General features: G+C 35.6%; 1 protein-coding gene across 4 annotated transcripts in view; it reads right to left on the reverse strand.

Annotated features, from left to right (window-relative positions):
- Triqk (triple QxxK/R motif containing) overlaps positions 1-16,590 on the reverse strand; it is an 83,669-nt gene that overhangs the window by 15,849 nt on the left and 51,230 nt on the right. The window lies entirely within an intron of this gene.

Below are 16,590 nucleotides of genomic sequence, written 5' to 3' on the forward strand. Positions count from 1 at the left end.
TGAGGACAGGTAAACACAGAGGCCACAGGTATTTAGTCCCTTGGAGCTGGAGATACAGGTGGTTGTGTACAAAATGGATGCTGGGAACTGAACACAGGCCCTCCTCAAGAGATAGTATGGGCTCTTAACTGCTGTACCATCTCTCCAGTCCCTAAATAGGTATTTTCTAGTATACTACTTAATTTTTAAAATTTATTTTTATTTTTAATTGTGTGTATGTGGGGGAGAGGGGTATGTCCATGTGAGTACAGGTACCCACAGAAGCCAGAAGTGTCAGATCCCCTAGGAGCTGGAGTTACAGGTGGCTGTGACCACCTGTAAGTTGAACTCTGAAAGAGAAATACATGCTCGTATATTAATTGTTGTTTTATTTAACAAAAAGTTTTTGCATCTTTCTGTTACCTCTTGGATATAATCATTCCTTTCTTCAGCTCTTTGTATTGCTTCAAGAATTCTCTGAAGGGCTGGTTTTGTGGACATGAATTCTTCCAGCCTATTTATGTCATGTAAGATTTTTCTTTTCCCCTTTAACTATAATAGACATTTTTGCAGGGTAAAGTATTCTGGGTTGGCATCTGTGGTCATTTAGAACTGGGAATACTTTAATCCAGGCCCTTCTGGCTTTCATAGTTTGCACTGAAAAGTCAGCTGTAATTCTGATGGGTTTTTCCTTTATATGTGACTTGTTGTTTTTCTTTTGTAGCTTTCAGTATTCTCTCTTTGTTCTGTATGTTTAGTGTTTTTACTATGATATGCCATGGAGAGTTTCTTTCTAGTCCTGTCTATTTGGTACTATATGTGCTTCTTGTATTTGTATGGGCATATCTTTCTTAACTTTTGGGAAACTTTTCTTCTACAGTCTTGTTGAAGATCTGGTCCATACCATTATTCTGAGATTTTTCTCCTTCCTCTATGCCTATGATGCATATATTTAGTCTTTTATGGTGTCACACATTTCCTGCATATTCCATTTTTGTGTTTTCTTAATTTTTCATAATCTTTGCTTGAGTGGTCTAATTTGTCAACTTTGTCTTCCAGTCTTGATATTATGTTTTGCATTTCATTCATTCTATTGGTGAGGCTTTCTCCTACCGTTTCTAATGGGCTTATTGATTGTATCACTTCCTTCTTCACGTCAGCCTGAGTATTCTTCAATATTTCGAACTCTTTTCTGAATTCACTCAGAAGTTTATCCCTATCTTTTTTTCAGTTCTTTGATGTCTTTGTTTGTGAGTTCCTTAAATTCACTTAACTCTTTTATCATGTTTATAATTGTTTTTTTTTTTTCTTTGAATTCCATGTCCTGTGTTATCTCTGAGGAGTTCTCATTTTACTCCTCTAGAGACTGTTGCTACTTGGTGGGGATATATTATTTGGATTTTTCATGTTATTATTCACTAAGCAACATAGTATAATAGCTATTTACTGTGCATTTATATTTCGTTATGTATTAAAATAATATAGAGATGACTTAATTATACAGTCAAATGTGACAAAATTATTTTAAAAATGCTATGCTGTTTTATACATAATGAATTTGGACATCTGCAGATTTTTGGTATCCATGGAGGTTCTTGGACATCTAGGGAAAACTGCATGTATAAATTTATATCTCTCTAATAATATTCTTTCTTTTGTAATATATTATCTTCATAATTTACTTCTTTAGATACATTTTTCTGTTTGGGGGGGGTGCCTGAAGAGGGCACAGTATCCCCTGGAGTTGGAATTGAAGGCAACTGTGAGCTGCCTTATGTGACTGCTGGTGACCAAATTTGGTTCTCCGGAGAGCAGCAAGCTCTCCTAACTGCCTTCTTCTGACCTCTGTGAGAGGAGAGATGGTTCAGTGGTTAAGAACACTGACTGCTTTTGCAGAAGACCCGGGTTTGAATCCCAACACCCACATGGCAACTAACAACTGTCAGTAACTCCAGTTCCAGGGAATCTGACAGCCTCTTCTGTCTTCTACATGCATTACACAACATGGGTGCTACCTACATGCAGGCTATACACATATGCACATAAAATAAAAATAATAAATAAACGTTTTTAATTAATAAAATTTTTAGAAAGAAATTTAAAATTGATAGCACACATATTCATAGTTTTCATTTTTGTCTTCTTTACAGACAATATTTAGTATCTGTTTTATAAATGAAATATTTTTTTTCTCAAGAGTTGAGGTTCTTTCTTTTCCTCTTATTGTTTTTATTGAATTTTTGTGTATTTCATACAGAGTATCTCTGATTATTGCTATGTGTGGAAAAAATGATCTTCCTAAAACAAGGGACTCTAGATAGGCTGACTAGACCTCAGTGAATGGACTTGTACTGGGAAATGTCTGGGGACAATGACTTGACATAAATGGAAAAATTTAAAGAACATTTTAAGATTTTTTTTCTAAATAATCGATATTATCTCTGTTAAGATTTGTTTATTTATTCAGTATAATATGTTTAACTTGAACATGAGCACTATACCTTATCTGAACCAAACACTTAAATAAATGCAAAACAATCTATTGAAACACAAACATAAAAATACATTTTATTACACATAAAAGTTCTGATACCACACTAGTATCAATAATAACTCCTCATATTGTATAATTTTAGGAAAGAAAACAGTAGCTTATGTGCTTTAATAAATCAATAGAAAATCTATATTTCAGGAATTATTTCATATTCAAAGCAATAGTTGTTTTTACATGGTTTTATATGGAAGCTTCCTCATTTTAGTTAAAATAAAATAGACACCTGAACCACTTCTGGCTCCTCCCTAGTCAATTCTCTACCCTCAGCAAGAAACAAGACTGCAGTTTTGCCCTTCCTGACATTGCTGTTCAAGTTCATCATCATGTAAATATCTTGTTATTGTTTTATAAATGGTCACTTTTTAATGCTTTTTGAGCAGTCAACTTTACACCAGCCACATTCATTATCATCATGTGGCAGTACTGCCTTTTCTCTGCCTTTGCTGCTTTAAAAATTAATGCACTGTTATTTTCTGAACGCTGCATAAGCTGCTTATGAGTACATTATACTATCAAACAAGCACATTCAGAAAGCTTCCTAAACTGTTATTCTTTCAACGAAAATACAGCTGGTTCTGCTTCAAAGGCACATCTTTTCACCTGCAAATGGACTTGCTCCTATACTTATTCCTCAATTCATTGTCTTTTATTTGTGTCTGGAAATCTTTAATTGCCTTTAATTAGAAAAAAGTAAATTCGGTGCTTTAATCTTGCAAATACATTCAATCATAATTCTGTCTGGGATGAATACCAAGTTCTATTCACTGTCTGATCTCTGTAACAAAGATATATAATTTATTGTCCATTTATATAGACCACACCAATTAAGACACAATAGAAAGGCAGAGAGATAAGAGTCAAAATATTTGAAAAGGAAAATTTGCAATCTAAATTTAATTACTCAAATGAGTTATTGGAAGATGAGTTATTTACAGCATGCCAAAGAAACTGACAAATAATATTTGCTAATCAACAGTAAAGGCTTTTTACCTTCCACATTTTGAGAATAAATTTTTTACCAACTGTTTCAAATCTCTCCTCCCTTACTCAAAGGCAAAACATTTTGGAACCTAAATTTTTTCATATTGCCAGGATTACATAAAAAAGAGCACCACAATTTGCTATATAATTTCTTAACTGCCATATAAACACAATTTCTAGTTACCGTATTATAAATTACATGTAACTAAGTATTTACTAGAAAACCAATGTCAATAATCTTTCTTGGGGAACCCTATAGAAAACTCTGGTAGCTACATCAATAAACAAATAGTTTGCATTTTGTTATCTTAAAGATGAACAAAACTGCAAATGCTCATAAGAAAGTATCTAATTAAAATGTTAATCAAATCGATAAAAGACTAGTACCTAAAAAGAAACAATTTAAAAAATAGATCCACATGCATATACCACTTTCTATGTAGCAAATCATATAAAAGGAAATGTTTTCTAAAAGAAAAAAAGTAATTTATGCATTATGGTGAAGTTTTCAAAAAGTATTTTTCTCAAAATTATTTAGAGCTAACTGGATTATACCAAGTGACTTGGTAAATTAATCTCCAAAAATGAAAACCTCATGCAAAACCTTCATTTTAATGATGTTAGAAAGACAATTCAAATAATTTTCAATGACGGAGCATAACAAAATGACACTAATCACATATTGCAAAGGCTACGTCATCATTTAACACCCATAATAAACAAGCACCAATATTTGTGTTTTAAAGGAAAAGAAGGAAAATGGCTGTGAACAAAGGACAAAAATTTCATAAACGTTTTAGAATAAAATATTTCAGTAGATTTTTGTATTAAAGATATCTAAGCAACTATTTATTAAGTACCTGCTACAAACATCAGGACTAATGCAAATAAAAAACAGGTCCATGTGCCTTCAAGAAAATATAAATTTAGTAAATACAAATAAAAATTACATATGAAAATAGTGAAGAATAATTATTATGAATCAAATAGCTGACAAAGTTCAAATTTCAGTAAGTTAAATAAGGTAGAAAAAAACTAAGGGAATAAAGAAAAATTCCAAGAAGGAAAGAAAGAAATTTAAATATTTAAAGAATGAAAAATATAGTCCAAAATTTTCAGGGAAGCACGTTAGTGTAGATACTAGTAAGGAATGATAACTAATTAAATAAATACAATATGAAATTGGGCAAATAAAGATCTTTCATTCACAGTAACAGTTTTAAATAGAATTTGTTTGCCTAAAAACAAAGAGTTTTTTTGAAAACTATATCAAAAACATGAAATCAAAATATTAGGGATAAAAAATGATAAGAAAAAATATCAGAATATTAAAGAAAACAAAAATTATGCTACAAAATCAATATTAATTTACAACAAAAAGGACTCAGAAAAAAATTCACAAGTACTTTATTAGGAGGCCATTACACTAGAGGAGGGTAATACCAAACACAAGTATCACTTTACAAATGCCAAGCAACAAATAGTGGAGAGAAAAGAATTACAAGAATTTAAAGCTTCTCATTTTTAGGATATTTTAATTCTCCTTTCTTGAAAAAAGAAAGTTACAACATACATAATTTACAGAATCGATCTGAAAACCATAATTTCCATAAGTAGTATTGTATCTAAATACAAGATAATACCTATTCTTTCAAGAACAGAAGGCAGGTTACCAAAATTGACCGCATTCTAAATCATACAGGAAACATCTATCCAAACCTGATATACAGAAAACATCCTTCAAGTGTTACTGGATTCAATGTAAGTTGTTACCAAGCTTCAACTATACTAGTATGTCTTATGCAATTTTCAGAGTAATTAAAGACCAAACAGCAGCAGTAGAGATTCTAAAAAAAAAAAAAAAAAAAATCATCAAATTGCAAAGAAACAGCAGGAGAGGGAAAAAAGAAAGTAAAGAATTACAGAACAAATTAAAAAACAAAGGAGTTAAAGTAATTTGTCTTCTACTGATAATTATTTTAAAATGTAAATGGATTAAGTGCACCAATAAAGAGGCAGCTGAATGGATTTTATAAAGACCCAAATACAGGGGCTGGAGAGATGGCTCAGTGGTTAAGAGTACTGGTTGCTCTTGCAGAGGACCTGGGTTCAGTTCCCAGTACCCACATGGCAGCTAACAATTGCCTGTAATTCCAAATCCAGGGGATTCAACATCCTCTTCTAACCTATGTAGGCATTGCATGACATGGGCGCAATTACATACGTGCAGGCAATACACTCACACACATAAAATAATAAATAAGGTATTTTTTAAAAAGACCCAATTACATGCTTTCAAGGAGAGCCATTTGAGATTTAAAGTATGAAATGAAAAAAAAATTCCCATACACACAAAAAGCAGGGTGAAGCACACAAGTATCTGAAAAATATACTTTACAAAAAATGTCATAAGAAAAAAAGGGCATAACATAGTTATAAATTAGCCAGCTCAAGGGAAGGATATAGTCATTACACATGGATGTAGTTGTTTCTTAGTATTCACAGAAGATAGTTCCAGGAGTCCTAGTGAATGCCAAAATCCAGGAATGCTCAAGTTTTCCACATGGACTAGCATGCTATTAGCACATAACTAACATAATGTTCATGTATACTTGAAAACATTTCAGATTACTTATAGTCCCTAATAAAATATAAATCCTCTATTGTTTAGAGAATGATAAGAAAATCCATCTAGAATAGAAATTAATATATTAGCAGTATAAAGTTTCACTTATGGATAAAACATAAAAATATACATAATAGATTTGGATAATGCACCTCATAGTTAAACACAGAATGTTCAATCCTGCAACAACAAAGCACACTTTTGTTCAAGGGCATATTGTCATTTTCCAGAAAGAATCACATGCTAGGTCACAAAATTTTTAACAAATCTAAAAAGAGGGGCTGGAGAGATGGCTCAGCAGTTAAGAGTACTGTCTGCTCTTGCAGAAGACTTGGGTTTGGTTTCCAGCACCCATGTGGTGGCTAACGACCATCTTTAACTCCAGTTCCAGAGGGTCCAATGCCCTCTTCTGACCTCTGTGGGCATTGCACAACACTAATGCACTTACATAAATGCAGGCAATACACTCATACACATAAAATAAAAATAATAAATAAAATATTTTTTAAAAAATCTAAAAAGACTCAAATATATTTTCTAACTACAGTGGTAATAAACTGGACACCAATAATATAAGAAATGTGGGAAAATTAAAAAATATGTGGAAAATAAATAACTAATACTTATTAAAAAAACACTAATTCAAAGAAATATTTTGTGGAACTTGGGAACGAACAGAGTATACAGAAATTAATGGTGTGCAAGAAAAACAATTGCCACAGTTTGAGTGTAATTTTCAAAACTCATGCTGAAATGTAATAAAAAATTCAATTGTTAACAGCATTTGGAGGCAGGGGAGAGGAGGTACTGAGGATTACACAGGGTCATCAGCAGGGATCCTCATGGTGGAACTGGTGACTAGAGGAATAGACACATAGACTGAGCTGACATGGGGTTTCTCTGCTTTTCCATGTGAGGCCCTGTCATGTTGAGACACAGCAAGGAGGCACCTGTGAGGTGCCAGCCAGTGTCCAGCTTCCTAAACCTCTCTCCTTTATATATTAATGGGTTTGGGGTATTTTTGTTATAGTTACAGAAAATTGACTGATACAGTACTAAAAGTGAAGTTTATAGTAAAATATACCCGTTTTGAAAGGAACCATCCCCCCAAAACTACCCAAAAATATCACAAAGTTATAAAATGAACAAACAAAGTACAAAGTTAGTAAAAGGAAGGAAATAAAGACTGGATATGTTTTTTGAAAAATAAGGAAAATTAACAAATACTGAAACTAGGAGAAAGGTAAGAAGAAATTCAAATGAGTAAACTGGAAAAGGAGAAGACAACTGATGCTCCACAAATTCAAAAGATCATTAACACACTATTATGGTAATTATCTAACAACAGACTGGATCACTAGAAGAAATGGGTATAGTCATACAAATATGGATAGATTCCTAAAAAAAAAATGTTTTAGCTCATGGTACCAAGAAGGAATAAGATGTAAATAGAAAAAGCTAAAATGACAAATAACAAATTAGACTAAATCAGTAATCTGAAACGTTTCAACTAAAAGAATCACCATACCAGATGCTTTCACAAATGAATTCTACCAAACATTTAAATGAAGTATCTATCCTTCTCACAGTCTTCCAAAAATAGTAGGGAGAACACTTCATTTTTTTTAGTCTAGTACAATTTAATTCCAAAGATATCATAAAAAATAAAACAACCACCTCATATTATATGATGAACATGGTTCCTAAAATCCTCTACAAAATAATAGCTAACTGAATTCAACACTACATTCAAAAGGTCATTCACAATGACCAAATTCGATTCACCCTGGGTGTGGTAGTTAATTTTAATGGTCAAAGTGACTAGATTTGAAATCACTATGAAAAGCCACCTCTGGGTATGTCTGTGAGGATGTTCTAGAAAGGTTTAACTGAAAAAGGGAAACCCACCGTGAACTAGGTGGCCCCATCCCATGAGATATAACTCTGGACTGAATGAAGGGAAGAATAAGACTCAAGCACCAGCATTCATCCCTTTTCTTACTGACTATATAGATACAATGTGACCAGACCCCTCACACCTCTGCTGTCATGCCTCCCCCACATGATTTATTGGACCCTTTAAATGGTGAATCAAAATGAAGTCTTCTTTCTTTAAGTTGCTTTTGTCAGGAATTTTGCCACAACAATTATAAAAGCAACTAACACAGAAAACTGATTTTAGGAGTGAGGTTATTTTTGTCATGAATCTTAGTACATAGTTCTTGGGCCTTTGGAACTGGTTTGTAGTAGAAATTTGGAAGAGTTTAGAGACACGTACTAGAAAAGCTCTAGAATTCTGTATGCAGAGCTTAATGGGCCATCCTAAGGGCTGCTCAAAAGACCAGATTTCTGAGGGAACTGTAGACAGTAAAGGCCCAATCATGAGGCTTCAGAGAGGAATAGGTACTCTATTAGAACTGGGCTAGAAGCCATTTAAAATACATCCTGAAAAAAAATGACAGCATTTTACACATGTCCTGAGAAATTGAGTTCATTGCATTAAAAAGTAACGGACTGACTTCCTTGGTGGAGGAAATTTCAAGACAGCATATTGCAGTGTTCAAGCTGGGACATAGACACTGCTCACTGTTCTTATTCATATATACAGTGAGAGAGAAAAATGTTAAGAAAAATATAATGCTTGGTGAGAAAAGGAATGGGGGCAAGTTTAAAACTGTAGACAAATAGAATGTAGATGAAGTATCTATAATTAATAAGGGGGTTAGCACCACTAAAGAGAATCTTCACTATTTTCAGTGTGGCAACAGAAAAGGTATCGGTGGTGGCAAGATCCACCCATTGAGGGACCAAGTTGTGGAATACAAATTAATCTGAATGGAGAAAACCTGGACTGAGAATGCCTCTGAAGAGGATCCCTGCTCAAACACAACTACATAAGCAAACAGAAGACATTGCAACTGTGCTTTTATGGAATTGGGCTGCATTCTGACCTGGCAGCAAATGTTGATTTTGAAAACATGCAGAATGCAAGAGTAATGAGATGATAGAGGCTTGTGCCGAAGTTCCTGAGAGCCACTGAGTCCAGGCAGTATTTATTCAATGGTTGGATTGCCTGCAAAGAGGCCCTGGTAAAGTCACTGCCTGAAGCTGCAAAGATGAAACCTAAGTTGCATTGAAGATCCCAGGATGTTGCAGATGCCAAGACCATGAACCATCTGCTGAGGAATATTGCAGGCACAGAGCAGAGATGAATCAGAAAAGAGGCTATCAGAGGTGGCAGAGGTAGAGGGGGAGGGCTACTCAAACTGACTTGAGCTCAAATGAGTCTATCACAAGCCCTGGATGGCAGACAAGGAGCTATGAGAGTCATTGTTTTCCTTTTGCATTTTGGTCTTGCTTTGTCCCAATCATTTCTTGCTATGTCAGTATTCTTCCTTTTTGGAATGGAAATGTTTACTCTAGGAAAATATAATTTTAATAAGTGACAGTCACAGTTATGAACTTCTCATAAGTCTCAGGAAAGACTAGACTTTTGAACAATCTGAGGACTGTTAAAACTATGGGGCCTGTTAAAGATGAACTAAATGCATTTTCTACTATGAGATGAAGAGATTTTTTTTTTTTTTTTTTTTGGTCTTTTTGAGACAGGGTCTCCCTGTAGCCCCAGCTGTCCTGGAACTCACTATGTAGACCAGGCTGGCCTTGAGCTCACAGAGATCCGCCTGCCTCTGCCTCCCCAGTGCTGGGACCACAGGCATGCACCACCATGCCCAGCTGAAAGAAAATGAGATTTTTAAGGACCATAGATGGAATGCAGTGAGTGCTTCAGAGTGATGTGTTAGGATGTCAAGTTCACAAGACATATAGTTTTGATGGTTAAACTTAATTGTCAACCTGACTTCATTTAGAATTGTCATAGAACCACACCTTTGGGTATGTTTATGAGGGTTGTTCCAGAAAGGTTTAACAGAAGAGGCGAATCTCACCTGAATATGGGTGGTTATCACCTCACAGACTGGAGTTTTGGATTGAATAAAAGAGGAAGCAAGCTGAGCACAAGCATTCATCTCTCTGTTTCCTGACTGCAGATGCAAGGTGACCAGCTGCCTCATACTCCAGCCTCCATTCCTTCCCCACCATGATAGACTACCTTCGCACTGTAAGCCAAAACAATCCATTCCTTCTTTATATTCTTTTTTATTAGGTATTTTATCACAGTAATGAGAAAAGTAACTAACATACCTAAAATGCAATGATGGCTGAAAACAGTTAATATGATATAATATACTAATGGAATTAGGATTAATCACATGATCATCTCAGCAGATATAGAAAATGTATATGACAAAATTCAGCAAACATTCATGATAGCAATTATCAACAAATAAATATGAGTGTATGTGTAATTTACCTTATCAAAATAAAGACATATATGACAAAATAATAACTCATATTTATTGTTAAGTGATATAATATTATATTTACTGTTAAGTCTGTCTTCTAACATCTTGCATGAAGCAAGGAGGTTCACTCTTCCCACTTCATGTTAAAATATCATTAGAGTAATTAGATAAGAACAGAATAAAAATATTCAATTTGGAAAGAAGTTAAAATGCACACGCAAACATAACCTTTTATATTGCATTCTCTTGAAGAATCCACAATAAAATTATAGGAACAAGTAAGTGAATCCAATAAAATGACAGGATACATAATCAATATATGAAGGAATCAACAAAAGCAAATTTTGTTTGAAAATGCCATAACTAAACCTATCACCTTACATGCTAAATAAAAATGAAAAGACAAATAAGTATGAGTCAATTATAGTTCCATTTCTGTACACTGACAACCTTCTGAAAAAGAAATGTAAAAATCCTATTTATAATCACACAAAAAGAATAAGTTATATAAGAATAAATTTAACCAAACAAGTAAGGGACTTGCACACTGGAAACAAAAATCACTGATGAGAGAAATTCAAGCTGATGCAAACAAAGAAAGCACAGGCAGCTTGTATGCCATACGAGCTGATGCTCTTGCAGTGTTCCAGTATCTGCCCAAGGCTTCAAACAAATCCAACAGAATCTACATCAAAATCTTTTGCTAAGAAGAAATGAAAATGACCATCAGGTTCATGAAAATGTGCCCAATTTCCTTAATTTTCAAGAAAATGAAAATCTAACCACACTGAAATATGTACTGCACATTAGAATAGCTATAATATTTTTTAAAACTCTAAGGGATAACAAATGTTGGTTAGGGTATGGAGAAAAACAAAGCTGTATTTTCCATTATGGAAAACAGTATGGAGTTTCCTCAAAAAATCAACACCAGAACTACCATATGACCCTTTTATCTCTCTTCTAGTATTTACCTAAAGGAAAAGAAATGTGCACTTTAAAGAGACATATCCACATCTATGTTCAATACAGCATTATTTATATCAGCCAAGATATGAAAACAATATATGTGACTGTAATGGAGGATAGAATAAAGAAAGACTAGTATATATGTAAATGTATGTGTACATATATAATGGACTATTATTTGAACTTTAAAAAGAAGATATTTCCATTGGCAACACATGGATAAACCTGGAGAACATTTTCCAATGTGAAACAAGGTAGATACAGAAATGAAAGAAATATATAATATCTTATATCTATAATTTTAAAAAGTCAAATATATAGCAAAGAGAGGAGAATGATGGTTACCCAAGTAGAGGAAGAGGGATGGGGATATGTAAGGCAAACTGCACAAAGATATAATATCTACAGATTTAATAAGAGCTACATTTAATAATATTGTACCATATACAGTACACAATTGCTAAGAGTATATTTTAGGACTTAGCCCACACAAAAGAGGCAAGTACATAAAATAATGGATATATTAATTGGCTTTGCCATTTATTATATGTGTGCACATATATTATATCTATGCCACTTTCTACACCAGTCTAGTTTAGGTTGCTGTATACAATACAAAAGTTCTTCATTGACCTTATGCATTCCATTTTTCTTAATTTATGTCTTTTTCTTTGTAAATGTTTTTACTGATGAGAGTGCATATTCTTGAAATATGAAATAGATGTATACTATTATATTGTAGCAGTTATTTTTACTCATTTTCTAACTTAAATTGTAATTTATGTATTCTTCAATTCCTCAAAGAGTTAATTTTTATTACTTTTCATATCCAAAAGAATGGGCACAGGTAGAGATTTGAGGAAGAGAGTGGCATGTGGAAAAGAGAAACGTCTTTATCATCTGATTTCTAACATACTTTACTTGAAGTTCTAAGATACTGATTCTCTAAAATTTCAGGGGTTTTCCTTGTGAAGCATGTGGGTATTTTTTAAGTAAATACTTTATGGAAATTTAAAAAGAAAACATACATTTCAAGCATAATTTAAGGCAGACAGCCTTTTGTTATCTTCCTATGCAAGTAAGTGGACTTTTCTCTAATCAGCGATCATTCTAAGGGACTCTTTCCTAGTATTCATGTGCATCATGAATCTTAAACTCCAGAGTCTTATGTTTAGTCGTGCTTAAATCAGTTTCAATTGAAATGTTCTCTTCTTTCTAAGCTCAGTTCTACACATGAACTCTCATATATGTTATCATGGAGAATTTCAAAATGTTCAATTTTTTCCATCATGGGCCAAGAGAATTAAAAGTTTTCACATGACTATATGGGACTAACTCAAAAGATGATAATATTTAAAAATACTCATTGCATAATAGCATATAGTCTTAAAAATAATAAAATTTTATTTTGTTTTATTAAATTGATAAAAATTATGTAAGCATTGAAAAACATCACAAGTAAATGTAGTGTTTCTTTTTCTTCACTGAATTTTTTATTGAATTTTTCAGATTTTCATACAACATAGTTTGATGGTACTTAGACTCCCTCCCCTCTACCCTCACCCAATTTACCAATTATACATATTGTGTCCCTGCTGTAGAGAATTGGCTATGAAGAGTTTAGTCATGGAGGGAGGACCGTGGGGGCCATCTTTGACAGAGGTGGGAGATGGCATGGTGCAGAAGTGCGGGGGAGTGGCATCTCACCCGTGTGGACACGAGAGGGGGTATTTACCAACCTGGCGTGAGACCACAGGCTGATGACGTATGGATGAAAGCTAATGGAGACTGTGGGTGGGGCACGGAAGCCATCTGGAATGGTAGGCCGCTGAGCCACAGAGCGGAACTTGGGAGCCGGCTGTTTACCTTTTTGTGGAGGATTGGGTATTTGCCTTTGTAAGTTACTCTATTCCACCTACCCAGGATATAAACTATGAAAAATTCAGATAAAGATATGTTATGTGGTTTGTCTAACAGCTCCAGGAGCAAGGGACCCTAAGAGAACTCGGGTGACAAATTCACGTAGCCGGCAGGATGATGGCACTGGAGTTTGGAAAAAGCTAGGGAACTAATGGCAGTGCTGATGTGGATCTTGCAATGGATTATAAAATATGTAACGAAAAATAAGCCAGCCATGCAGAAGCGTGGGCCACAGCTGTGTTGTAAACGTGGGGAAACAGCTCAATTGCCGATAGATGAAGATTTGTTAAAGGTTATAGAAAGGCTAGAAAAACTGTTACAGACCTTGGACACAAGCAGAGAACCCAGAGAGGGGGCATGGCCACTTTGCATAATAAAAGATGTGCCCAAGGCCGGGGAAGCTGAAAATGCTAGGGAGGTCCTTGCAGATCCAGTTGCAGAGCTTGAGAGAGAGAGAAAAAAAAAGGGACATTTTAACTCGTACAAGGTCCAAGGACTCAGAGAAAAAGACAGATAATAGTAAAAAGGAGACGACCTAAAAAAAAAGTAGCTAATGCCCCTTAGATTCAACCTTTGATACAAAAAGAAAAAAAAAAAAAAAGCTAACAGTGCTGTAACTAGGAAATATTCCTTAAATGCAAGCAATCAAAGAATCCCTCACAATATGGCTGGTGAGGGAATGGGACATGGGAGCAAATAATATCAGTGTAAGTCCTTAAGAAGTTTCACAGATGAGTTATATAATGACCCATCTATCCTTGTGATATGGACTGTTCAACCTAGGTCAATGGAGGAGTGAACAGTCCTTAATGGGATGGCTGGTGGAAGGCATTAAAGATACATGGTCATCATCAAGAGAAATTCCCATGGTTAACAGAGGCTGGAGGACTATAAAGGAGGGGCAGGCATTACTGAGAGAACTAGGTATGAGAAAAGCAATATATGATACCCAGTTCACTGGGCTAGATAAGACTGTGTTCACCAGAGATATGAAGGAAAGATTAATTCAACTAGGACCTCAAGAATGGTACGGAGCTTTAATGGTTTTGCTAAGCCCTTTAATGGGACAGGATCTTTGTAAAGTGAGAGAGGCTTTAGCAGATCTAAATGATTCTGACCAGCATGTATAACATGTGTGTAGAATAACACAACACCCTAGAAAAGATATAAAATAGACCAGACAGAAGAAATAGTCTGTTTGGGTTACTTGAAGACAAATGTGGCAAGACTTATGTCGAGCCCAAATTCCCAAGTAAAAAAATTAACAGAAAACCAAAATCGGTACTAAGGAGTTTCTGGAAGGCTTTAAAACTAGAACAACAGTTTACAAAAGGCATTCAAAGGATAAAAACTGTCCCAGAGTTGGTTAAGACTCCCCAAAGATTAAATAAGGTACATTTATCTTCCGATAAAGGCCATACTAGGGGTGGAGGCAGTTTTTCCCACCAAAGTCTCCCCCAGCAGCCAGGTATGGTCAATGGAGAGATGATAGATAGGGCTACAGTCAGGAGGCAGTCCCAGGGCCTACCTGACTCAGGGAACCAACAGGTGCAGTGGGGACAGGAGAAACCCCCTGCCTCCTTAGCCCAGTGCAGGGTCAGGCAACTGGAGCAACACCTGTAAGTGTATCAGGAATAAGGAATACAAAGAGACACCATGTAAAATCCCCCAAGTGCGAAATGTCTCTGAAGGGATAACTAAAGATAGTAAGGACTAACTAAATTAATGCCTTGTACCCATGCTATGGTATCTAACAAAGATCTATGGAGAAAACAGTTAATACGAATAGATAAAACCTTTCCATGCTGTATGAGACCTTGTCTATGTTTGATTTAATATATGATCTTAACCTTCCTTTGAGTCTTTTACAGATGTGAAATCCACTTAAGATAACTGAAGAAGCAAAGGTCAGCTATAGCTGTAAGATTCTTGGGATTTTTATAGTTGGGTAATATATAAACAGAGGCTCCCAAACTATACAACTGTTAAGAAAATCTACAGTACCGGGGTGGGTTTCCCCATGAGCTGGTGGTCAAAGAGAGATCCTAGAGGTCCTCAAATTCACCAAGGCCATTGCCACTAATGTCAGTTGTACACTAGAAAGGCTGGTAAGGACATGTTGCTGAAAACACTGCATGATGTGAGTGCAGGAGGAGAAGAGATGGATCAGAGACTAAGCCAAAAAGCTCCATGCCACTGGATGGATGACGTTCATAGTGCCAGAAGGCGCTATGTAGATGGTTGGGGAAGAAATGATCTCCTATGATTCTACTCAACAATGGACCCCACATGCTGCACACCATGGACATGCAAAGCAATGCCTGCAAGTTCAATAATAGCTCAACTAACATACGTACAACTGACAAATTCGTAATTGGATAAGGCCCACTCCTAGGGGTGGAACACACATCTGGTACTGTAGACTAGGCCAAGCCCCTGTGTCAAGAAAGGCTATAGGCCCTAGCACAGAACCCATTACAAGTATACTGTTTCTTCTAGGCATTTGTATTTACATTCATATTTATTTAGATGTGTCTACTTCCTTCCATTTGTCTTTATAGTAGAAGAAACACCACTGAGATAGATCAATGGCTATGGCTTGAAGATGAATAATGGGAGGCCCAAGAAGTCACTATGTTGCCATGATAAAGATGGCCCTACATCTGTCATCCTCTCCAAGGCTCAGTGATCTTAGCAGAAGATTGGCAGAAAGATTGTAAGAGCCAAAGGAAGGGGTGGACTGCATCCCAAGGGGTACCTTTTCCTCCGAGCAGTTGGGCCTGCTGTGGAGAATTGGCTGCAGAGAATTAGTCATGGAGGGAGGAGCATGGGGGCCATCTTGGACAGAAGTGGCACCGCATGGCGGGGAAGAAATGGCCCCGATGTCTTGCCCGTGTGGACATAAGAGGGGGCATTTACCGACCTGGGGCCCACAAGTCATTGGCAAAAGCTAATGGGGGCTGTGGGCTGGGCATGGAAGTGATCTGAAATGGCGGGCCACTAGGCCACAGAGAGGAATGGGGTGCCAATGTTCACCTTTTCGTGGAGCACTGAGTGTTCGCCTTTGCAAGTTACTCTATTCCCCCTACCCAGAATATAAACTATGAAAATTTCAGAAAAAGATGTGTTATGTGGTTTGTCTAGTAGCTCCAGGAGCAAGGGACCCTAAGAGAACTTGGGTGACATATATATATATA

This window comes from Nannospalax galili, unplaced genomic scaffold, assembly GCF_000622305.1.
Source record: "Nannospalax galili isolate Female #2095 unplaced genomic scaffold, S.galili_v1.0 scaffold183, whole genome shotgun sequence".
Lineage (NCBI taxonomy): Eukaryota > Metazoa > Chordata > Mammalia > Rodentia > Spalacidae > Nannospalax > Nannospalax galili.